General features: G+C 36.7%; 1 pseudogene; it reads right to left on the reverse strand.

Annotated features, from left to right (window-relative positions):
- Positions 1–3,571: 3,571 nt before the first annotated feature.
- Positions 3,572–8,089, reverse strand: LOC128027092 (uncharacterized; annotated as a pseudogene).
- Positions 8,090–9,456: the final 1,367 nt, after the last annotated feature.

Below are 9,456 nucleotides of genomic sequence, written 5' to 3' on the forward strand. Positions count from 1 at the left end.
GTGTGTGTTTGTGACGTGACACTCACCCAGAGCTCCACATCTCATATGCATGTCTTTTTACTTTTTCTTTTGAGAGGTAATATTTCCCATGTCATATTTTTTCATCATAACTTGTTTTAATAATTAAAAAAGTTTTTTTATTTAATATTATATGATTTTAAATATAAAATAAATCACATTTTGTTTTATAATAGGCTATATTTTATATTATTTTTTTTTATTACAAATTACCTTATTTTCATAACTTGCTGTACAATAAATGCTGCATTTATAAAAAAAAAACTTTATTTCATATTTTAGCGTTATATTTATTATTTGAAATAATAATTATATGAAATGAATTATATGAAATTATCTTAAAATAATTCAGTAGCCTACTGATATTATTGTAAAACACATTTTAATAATAAATAAATACATTTTAATGTTAAAAGTAAAAATAATTATTAAATAGCCTAATTTAAAAAGAGAACATTTATATTGACAGAGACAAAAAATGTCAGTCTCTCTCTCTCTCTCTCTCTCTCTCTCTCTCTCTCACACACACACACACACACACACACACACACACACACACAGAGACATATAATTTGAAAAAAGTAATATGATCGTTTTTATTATTTATTTGTAGTTCTATTATATATATATATATATATATATATATATATATATATATATATATATATATATATATATATATATATATATATATATATATATATATAGGGGTGTAGCATAAAAAAGCGATTACATTAGACAAATAATGTGAGATAAGCTAAAACAAAAAATGGACAAAAATATGTCTTTGGAGATAACTGCAGATCATCGTTATTTTTTTTCCAAGCAATATTTTGGAAAGGGGGACGTTTAGGTATTTTGTGGGGCTGTTTGGTTAAAGACGAGTTTACACGAGCTGAACTTGGATGCATCAAAGACAACTTTCCATGTCTCATTATTGTCCGGGTAGCGCGGTAAGGCACGCGCGTGGAGTGCGTCTGAAATGTGTTTTGAAGTCGTTCGTGTCCGGTGTAGTAGTGTAGTGTTCCTGGTCTGTCAGCTTTCATCAATGCGCTCAGCTTTCTGTAGCGCAGCTGCCGAACTTCTACAATAGCCAGCAATCAGACACGATAAAGCACGATAACGTTTTTTCATGTTCTTGTTTGGGAAAATGAATGTCAATGCTTGTTTGCTCGTTGGGTGCGATTAGCTTATTCAGCATCCAAAAATGTATATTAACTTTTTTCTCCTTTAAAAAAAAAAAAAAAATTAAAAATTAAAAAAATGATATTTGGCTGCCAACTTAAGCACTGATTATTTTCTAGTATATTGGCCTAATAGGTTTGTGAAATGAACATCAAATGTTTCTATTTTCTAGTGTTTTGTAATTCACAGTCAGAGACAGATCTGCTGGTCCTTGAACACCTCTCATTGGTCATTCTTTTCAAATGAGTCATAATTCACTCATCTGCCATGTGTAGATATTATTATTATATATATTTTTTTTCTTTCTTTTTTTTTTACATTTATTTGATTTGGGATTTATTTCACATTTTTCATCTAGATTTGACAAAGAAATGTGCATGATTTGTGATATGATTTCACTTTGAACTTTAATAAGTGTGTAATGTTGCTGTTAAAGCATAAACAACATCTGCAAAGTTAAGATGCTCAAAGTTCAATGCAAAGGGAGATATTTTCTTTTGCAGAAATCACTGTTTAAGGACAAAAAAAAATAGCTTCTTAACGAAGTCGTTGCCTAGTAGTTAGAGAGTTTGACTACTAACTCTAAGATTGTTTGAGTCTCAGGCCACCAATACAAAGTCTGAGGAGCCCTTGAGCCAGACACCGAACCAGGCGCCGCAGCATAAATGGCTGCCCACTGCTCTGGGTGTGTTTACGGTGTGTGTGTGCACTTTGGATGGGTTAAATGCAAAGCACAAATTCTGAGTATGGGTCAATTTCTTCCTGGGTTTGTGACATCACTAACCCATCTTTACATAAATCCCGGGAAAAGGCAACTACCTGTAATGGTAAGGCTGCGTTACATTTACGGAACACTTGCAGTTAGTGAATCACAAACACACTAAACCCCCTAACCAATCAGAGCCCATTAGGTTATTATGAGGGAGGGGCTTCATGGAACCAGGAACTCAGCAGACCGTTTTGACGCGAATGGAAAGAGCAGTGTAGAGTAAAGGTAAAATATTTATTTTTTAAATAGCTTTTTTTTTTTTTGAAAGCTTGATTGTGTTTATGGGGTGCAGTGAAATATTTCACTGCACCCCATAAACACAATCAAGCGTTCGAAAAAAAGCTAATCAACCACCCCTTTAATAATTTGTCTTAGTATCATGAATCATATCGCATTGTGAGTTGAGTGAATGGTTACACCCCTAGTGTTTATCTGCAGTTTATAATAAGGTATAAAGTTCACCAAGATTTATAACAGGTGTTTAAATCATAGACTTTCATTTCATATGAGATTTTGAGAATTTTATTAAACACACTAAAAGCACAAGCGTATAAAATCAAAACAACAAACAAAAATAATATAGAAAAGTTGAATTTCATTCATTTATGCTGCATGACAGTATATGTCAGCCTTACAGCTCTGAAAATACTCAAATTTCGCTGTACTGTTGTACACGTTTTATATAGCATCTAAAATATATTGATTTTGAATTTGATCATTAGTTGGATTGTTGCTCTCTCTCATTCTTTTGGAGACATAGAAAAGCCCCCAGTGTTGGTCTCCAGTCTCACAGCGCTGTTGTTGTTTTTTTTTTGTCTAACTGTTTACAGCAGCGTCATAGTCTTCCTGAGAGAACTCTTTTGGAGAGAGAGAGTACACAGTATAAGTGTGCAACATTTAAGAAGCTGTTTCCTTTCCAACAATATATAAAGGAATAGTTTACAAAAAAATGAAGTGTTCTGAAAATGTACTCACCCAGGCTATCAAACATGACAATGAATTCATAGTAACAGATTTGGAGAAATATAGCTTTACGTCACTTGTTCACCAATGGATCCTCTGCAGTGAATGGGTGCCATCAGAATGAGAGTCCAAACAGCTGATAAAAATGCAGCTGGAGGGCAGGAAGTAATTTTTCAATAAAGGAATCGCTAGCAGAAACTCAAAATGTCTATGTTTCGTGTTGTTTATGGATGCTCAAATCAGTCAAACCAAGAAACATTTATCGGTACGAATTGAAATCGACTGAAAAATGCAAGAAAGGTGGCTTGTAAACCTGTGTCTGTGGTTGGGAGGAGCCGAGTCAGACAATGCTCGTTTGTGAAAATGGTTTATATAAGATATAATATATTAAGATATTAATAAAGAAATATATAAATGGATACAGGGCTACCAACTCTCACACATTCAGCATGAGTCAGAATTCACTCAATGTCATACGGCACACATAGACACGTTGAAAAAGTTTAAAAATCACTCCTTTTTATAACATTAGGATCACGTCCAACATAAGTTATGATTTTCTGTTTATACGTTTCTATTTTAATAGTGTTTAAACCATTACAGTATGGACTTTCCTCCATCTCATCCATCCTGCTTTCACTTCCTGCCCTTCATCAGAATTTCACACATCATCAGAATCACGTGATTGCAAAAAATCTAATAATAGCTTGTAAAGTTAAAAGCTGCATGTATGTAAGATACAAATCTACCATTAAGACATTTTCAACTTTAAACTGTTGCTTCTGGATAAAATATGTGCCCTCTCTTCAAAATAATACTTGTGGATTATTGTGATGTTTTTATCAGCTGTTTGGACTCTCATTCTGACGGCACCCATTCACTGCAGAGGATCCATTGCTGAGCAAGTGATGTAATGCTACATTTCTCCAAATCTGATCCCATGAACAAACTCATCTACATCTTGAATGGCATGGTGGTGAGTGCATTTGCATTTTTGGATGAACTATTCCTTAAATGAAAGTGAAACATGTTTTCATTGTATGTAAAAGTAAAAAGGAGGGGAAAAAGGGGGGGAAATATTTCCTCCAACAGCATGCAAATGTGTGGTTGTAAATGTAATGTAGACATTGCATGTGTGTTAACCTGAATAAACTCCTCTTTCATTTCCCTGGATTTCTGCAGTTCAGCCTTTATGACCTGAATAAATTGCTTGGTTCTGTCCTCAGAACAAACATTGTTGAATCCCACCTCGCTCAGGAACTGAAAAACACACACAAACACACTCAGCATGAGCAGAAACGAGTTGTTTGTTCCTGTGCAAGCTTTTTTGGAATTTACAGCACTGTAGTGACTGATATCAGCATTACATAATCAATACTAAATCTCAGTCCAAGCAAGCTTTAATAGTACACTATAATTTTATGTGATCTGTACTTGTCTGTATCTCTGTGGTGTGTAAAGTATATATCCCCGCTGGTTAACGTAATCCTGAAACGCTGGAGACCAAGGCTTCTCTCCACAGCAGTAGTCACTGATAAGAATTAATTGGATTAGTTTGTTATCCCCAATAGTTCAATACAAAAGCAAAGGCTTGTTTTTGTAAGCCATATGTAATGTGTCATCTCATTAGAGTCTTAATAAAAAAAGAAAGAAGGCTCAAGGTGATGTTAACTGTTAAATCCACAATCACCTACACACTGCAACACCTGCTTCCCAATGATAGTATATTTACACCTACAACACACAGATAATCATTTCTATATCCTCATACATAAACACAACCCTTATGCACACACACAAATATACGGTATGCTACTTCTGCAACATATAAAGTGAAAGGTATTAAAGCATGCACACATGTAGGTGTTTACTTGAGTAAACACTCACATAAAACTTTCTGAAGAGGTCAAGTTTGTCCCGATGTGCAGAATTGTGTCTCTGCTGTAAACCACATTAAAAGGTGCTGTCAGGAAACGTTCTTTTTGTAGCATCTGACACCTCAAACTGCACCTGTAGAGAAAGGACAGACGGTTACTCTACTATCAGGGAGTGCAGAGCAACTCTCAAAGCTTTCCCAGAAAGCAGCTCTGTTCATTCTCAAAACTATCCACTTTGTTCTTCCTGTAAGAGTGGACGTAGCCATTTGTGATTTTCATGGGTCTGGCTTCCGTCGTCATCTGCATCCAGCTATTTTTAGCTGTACAAAACAGCTTGTTTTGCAGCTTGATATTGCAAATTGGTGTGTCTTACAATACTATTTAAATGTATTATCTTAAATATGAACACACTGGTTCGTAGTGCAAACAGTTTTACCATTTACTACACATTGTTATTCTTCTCCTTATTTTCATTCAGCGGCTAATGAACTGGAAATCACATCCATAGGCCACATTGAAGAATAAGGTGGATACAAATTTAGAATGTATGTACTCTTTTTATTTCATATAATACTATTTACCATTTTGAAAGAGATTTTCTGTGGAAAAAACGTAGTGCCAAGATGCTAGGGTGTTGCTATTCAGTTGCTAGGATGTCATAGGTGGCTGCTATGGTGGTTACTGGGTAGTTACTATGTATTAATAACTTAGTTGTTATAGGTGGGTCCAAATATGCAGTTCCAAAGCTATTCTGAGTTGTTGCATTTGCTATGGATTTACAAGTGTGTAATGGGTGGTTGCTACAGTGTTTATATGCTGTGAAGCCGTTCTGATTAGTTTGCCGCATTTTTATGTGGTTGTTAGGGTGTTAGCTCAAAAACCCCAACCTACTAATGGGAGTTTCTCCTTGACGGCTCTCTCCATGGTGATCTCCACCATGTTTAATGACAGGTCCATGCCTAGAACCTCCACCCCAAAGGTCTGTCAATGAAAAAGATTATTCAGTAAATTATTAATTAAATGTGCAACAGTAATCAGGAACTACAGCTGTGAATGATAATGTGAAAGTGATCAGAATGTGCACCACACTGAAATACAAATGCAACTGAATTTATGTCTGATAATGTTTAATTATGGTTAAAGAGTTAGTGAGACAGTGAAACAAAACTGTCTAGCAAACACTTCAGTCTGCTAGACAGTTTTGGTACTTTCTTTGTTTGTTACTTGATATCCAAAGTAAAGTCTGAGACGTGATGCAATACTAATTCAGGGTGCTTTCACACTAGCACTTTTGGTGCGCACCCGGGTTCGACTGATGTCAGAGTTCGGTTCGTTTGGATGATGTGAACGCTGTCTTCCGTACTCGGATGCGCACCCGCGAGCCGTACCCGAGTCCGCTTAAAAACGGTGGTCCGGGGTACGCTTCATGTGAACTCTGGTACGGTTTGCTGCTTATGTGAACGCAATCGTACCAAATCGCGGAAGTGAACCGGTTTAAATGACAAATTATTTGATGAAAATGTGTGTTTGTCTGTGGGTTTCACTCACTTTCCTGATGAGCGTGACTGACGCGCTGCAAGCAGAGAGCTGTACATCTAATTTATGGCTACATTCACACTTCAGGGCTTAATGCTCAATTCCGATTTTTTGAAAGAAATAGATTTTTTTGCTAGGCCGTTCACATTTCCAATTAAATGCGACCTTTTGTGATCTCCTGTGTGAACGTGAAATGACCCAGAAGTGACCCGCATGCGCAGAAGAGTACTCAATGGTCAACGACGTCACACGTTGTTTGCGGAAGTAGCTAACGTTAAACATGGATGTCAACAACAGTGTAGTCAACAGCGTAGCTCTTTTTGCAATATTAAAGTTATTTTAAAGATAGTTTGTAACCACGCTCGGCCATTTCGCTGGAAATTTTTTCGTAAACCGCCTGGTTCCGATAAGAGCCCTCGAGTTTGGCCTTTCAAAAGCCTTTCGCATTTCAAAAGATCGTATACGTATCGGATTCAGGACCACATACCCAAGTGGCTTGGGTCACATTTGAAAAGATTGGATCTGTGTCGTTCAGACTGTCATGAAAAGATCAGATACAGGTCGCATAGGGGCAAAAAAAATCGGAATTGGGTCGTTTCAGCCTGCAGTGTGAGAACGTAGCCTATGTTCACCCTCAATGTTCTTTAGAGCATTTTCAGTACATTCGTAAGACCGACGTTCAAAAACCTAATAAATTAAAGTGCAGAGAGTAATGTTATGCATTTGCCGCCTTCTCCTGCGCTGTCGTTAGCAAGCAACGGGGTAAACAGCTGCTGGCTTGATGACGCAAGCGAACCGCGGTTCGGACTCAAATATTATAATATGAACACAGTCCAGCAGGGGCAGGGGGAGGGGGGAGCAACCGAACTCGGGTTCGGACCAGGCAAGTGAACCAAGTGTGAAAGCACCCTCAGTCACCTTTCTGAAAGTGACAGTTACTTCACTAGGCGGCGACAATGAGGTTCAAAAACCCTATTCATTTGGAACGAAATAAGTGGTAATCTTTACAAAGGAGCCAATGAATCCTTATTCAGCAGATTAGATCAAAAATTAATTTTCAAGCATGTTTTATCAAATGAGTCCTTAAATCATTCATTTAACCGTGATTTGTTCTAAAACGCTGATTTATTTTGAAATAAAACAAACTGTTGTCTTTATAAATGAGTTATTGAATCCTTCAATGATCATTTATCATTTGAACAGATTCGTTCAAAAATACATACTCACCGGGGACCAAACAAGTGGCTGTTTTTATAAATGATTTTTTGCACCATTCATTCAACTTATATATATACTGTATAAAAAAATGAGGACAGAAACAATGAAGTGACTGCCTGAATCATTAATTCAAAGAATTAGAGTAAAACAATTCAATGAATGATTCAAGACCAAATATTGCTCGGTTTTGTAATGTTTCTGCTGTGCTGTGCTTTGGAACTATTTTCATTGGCAGAGCAAAGCCAACAAACAAAGTGGTAATATTTTATCTAAAAATACTTTATTAAATTAACGTGTCATTCACTGAACTGCTGAATAGTAATATTATTAGCCTAACATACACTTTCGATGGGGAGGGCATTTTAAAAAAGTACACTTTTCATTCTTTCTTTTATTATTTTTTTATTTTCTTCACATGGCACCTCTGAAGATGTGCGAGCATGTTTTCTGCTTCCCTGACTTTGGTCGTGCTGATGCCACCTGTGCTGATGCCACCTGTGCTGATGTATCCTGATCCGAACATCTTCTCGTAACGTAAGATTCCTATTCTCGTGTACAGCTGGTCATCTAGAAACTCCTGGAACGTGGAAAAGCTGTCCTACTGAACCACATCACGACAGTGTACTTTCATGCTAATTATTTTCCATTCTATCTAATTCTACAGTATACATCTTTTTTATATTCTATTCTTATATTTTTATTGTTTACTCAGTGGCGTAGCCACGGGTGTGCCAGGGTGTGCCTGTGCCCCCCACAGTGGCAGCTGGCACACCTAAAAATAGATGCAGAATTATTTTTTATAGTCTCAATAAAAAATGTTTACTAAACTTGGGCTATTGTTGTTTACTTAGAAAACCCTTTCAACGCGTAAGTTCAAATATTTTAACTGACCCCTTGTTTCCATGGCGACGCGGCATGATTGTCACGTGACACACCGCAGCCACTAACAGATGTATCGCTATTCGTTTTATTTAGTTTTTCATTTTTTATTAAAATATATACACAAACTTGCTTACCATGTCAACTATCTGATATTCCTATTCCTTTCTGGCTATAATTCTTTCATAGCTATATTTATGTATATTTCATCCGTGTTGTATTCTTTAATGATTACTCTGTCCATGGAGTGGACCTGACTCACATTTCACTGCTGGTTATGCTCTATATAATTGTGTATGTGACGAATACAAATCTTGAATCTTGAATCTCAGTGGTTCCCAATTCTGGTCCCAGAAAACCTCCAACACTGCACTTTTTAGAGGTCTCCCTATTCAAACGCACCCGATTTAACTCATCAACTCATTAGTGAAGACTCCAAGACCTCAAATGTGTACATCAGAGACACCAAAAACGTGAATGGGTTGAATGCAGCATTAATCTCATCCAACCACAATCAAACACACCTGAGCAAGCTAATCAAGGCCTTCCATTCAGATTACTAGAAAGCTACAGGCGAGTTTGATCAGGGTTGGAGTTGCCCTGATCTCCTTGGCTCTTTAAAACCCCATTTACAGAGCATGATGTTATAACAACACATTTATTTTTGTGTCCATCACTGTCCGTTTCTTCTGACAAGCTAATTCAGCTCTTTTTCTAGCAGAGGTTGTGAGATCGTAGGTTGGGAGGATGATCACTCGAGTGTATTTCTCGTTTGTGCTGTTTTATTGTGTCTGTTTGGAATCTTGAACATAGCAGATGTAACTCTAGGCGAGACAATCTGTTGATTTATTTTTATTTTTTTATTACACAGCCTGAAGAAATGCAGAAATTAGTGACTCTCAGTCTTTGAATGTAGGATTAGAAGTAGGTAGTACACTTTTTTTTTTTTTTTTTTTTTTTTTTTTTTCAGCTAAGGGGTCAGGGAAGCGGCCAGGGTGCCGGTCAGGGTCA

The sequence above is a fragment of the Carassius gibelio genome, chromosome A14 (genome assembly GCF_023724105.1).
Source record: "Carassius gibelio isolate Cgi1373 ecotype wild population from Czech Republic chromosome A14, carGib1.2-hapl.c, whole genome shotgun sequence".
Classification (NCBI taxonomy): domain Eukaryota; kingdom Metazoa; phylum Chordata; class Actinopteri; order Cypriniformes; family Cyprinidae; genus Carassius; species Carassius gibelio.